Consider the following 2,025-nt stretch of genomic DNA (forward strand, 5'->3'; position numbering starts at 1 on the left):
ATAGTTCCTTCTCGAGATATTCTTGAGCATACGGGCTCTGTTTAGGCGCAACCGCTAACACCTTATTTTAAGCACCGCCTGTCACGGCACCGAGTAAGGGGGTGACTAAATAGCTTGTTTGTAACTTAGGCTTTAAGTTCCGGTCTGGCAAGCTTGGTATGGTTGGAAAGGTCCCTTAGCAAGGAATCGAAAGGTGAAAACCGTAAAATGTTGGGATAGTTCCTTCTCGAGATATTCTTGAGCATACGGGCTCTGTTTAGGCGCAACCGCTAACACCTTATTTTAAGCACCGCCCGTCACGGTACCGAGTAAGGGGGTGACTTAATAACGCGTTTTTAGCCTAGGCTTTAATTCCGGTCTGGCAAGCTTGGTATGGTTGAAAAGGTCCCTTAGAAAGGAATCGAAAGGTGAAAACCGCAAAATGTTGGGATAGTTCCTTCTCGAGATATTCTTGAGTATACGGGCTCTGTTTAGGCGCAACCGCTAACACCTTTCTTAAGCACCGCCCGTCACGGCACCGAGTAAGGGGGTGACTAAATAGCTTGTTTGTAACTTAGGCTTTAAGTTCCGGTCTGGCAAGCTTGGTATGGTTGGAAATGTCCTTTAGCAAGGAATCGAAAGATGAAAACCGCAAAATGTTGGGATAGTTCCTTCTCGAGATATTCTTGAGTATACGGGCTCTGTTTAGGCGCAACCGCTAACACCTTTTTTAAGCACCGCCCGTCACGGCACCGAGTAAGGGGGTGACTAAATAGCTTGTTTGTAACTTAGGCTTTAAGTTTCGGTCTGGCAAGCTTGGTATGGTTGGAAAGGTCCCTTAGCAAGGAATCGAAAGGTGAAAACCGCAAAATGTTGGGATACTTCCTTCTCGAGATATTCTTGAGCATACGGGCTCTGTTTAGGCGCAACCGCCTAACACTCTTTTTTTAAGCACCGCCTGTCACGGCACCGGGTAAGGGGGTGACTTAATAACGCGTTTGTAGCTTAGGCTTTAAGTTCCGGTCTGGAAAGCTTGGTATGGTTGGAAAGGTCCCTTAGCAAGGAATCGAAAGGTGAAAACCGCAAAATGTTGGGATACTTCCTTCTCGAGATATTCTTGAGCATACGGGCTCTGTTTAGGCGCAACCGCTAACACCTTTTTTTAAGCACCGCCTGTCACGGCACCGGGTAAGGGGGTGACTTAATAACGCGTTTGTAGCTTAGGCTTTAAGTTCCGGTCTGGAAAGCTTGGTATGGTTGGAAAGGTCCCTTAGCAAGGAATCGAAAGGTGAAAACCGCAAAATGTTGGGATACTTCCTTCTCGAGATATTCTTGAGCATACGGGCTCTGTTTAGGCGCAACCGCTAACACCTTTTTTTAAGCACCGCCTGTCACGGCACCGGGTAAGGGGGTGACTTAATAACGCGTTTGTAGCTTAGGCTTTAAGTTCCGGTCTGGAAAGCTTGGTATGGTTGGAAAGGTCCCTTAGCAAGGAATCGAAAGGTGAAAACCGCAAAATGTTGGGATACTTCCTTCTCGAGATATTCTTGAGCATACGGGCTCTGTTTAGGCGCAACCGCTAACACCTTTTTTTAAGCACCGCCTGTCACGGCACCGGGTAAGGGGGTGACTTAATAACGCGTTTGTAGCTTAGGCTTTAAGTTCCGGTCTGGAAAGCTTGGTATGGTTGGAAAGGTCCCTTAGCAAGGAATCGAAAGGTGAAAACCGCAAAATGTTGGGATACTTCCTTCTCGAGATATTCTTGAGCATACGGGCTCTGTTTAGGCGCAACCGCTAACACCTTTTTTTAAGCACCGCCTGTCACGGCACCGGGTAAGGGGGTGACTTAATAACGCGTTTGTAGCTTAGGCTTTAAGTTCCGGTCTGGAAAGCTTGGTATGGTTGGAAAGGTCCCTTAGCAAGGAATCGAAAGGTGAAAACCGCAAAATGTTGGGATACTTCCTTCTCGAGATATTCTTGAGCATACGGGCTCTGTTTAGGCGCAACCGCTAACACCTTTTTTTAAGCACCGCCTGTCACGGCACC

This window comes from Branchiostoma floridae, chromosome 16 (assembly GCF_000003815.2).
Source record: "Branchiostoma floridae strain S238N-H82 chromosome 16, Bfl_VNyyK, whole genome shotgun sequence".
NCBI lineage: Eukaryota > Metazoa > Chordata > Leptocardii > Amphioxiformes > Branchiostomatidae > Branchiostoma > Branchiostoma floridae.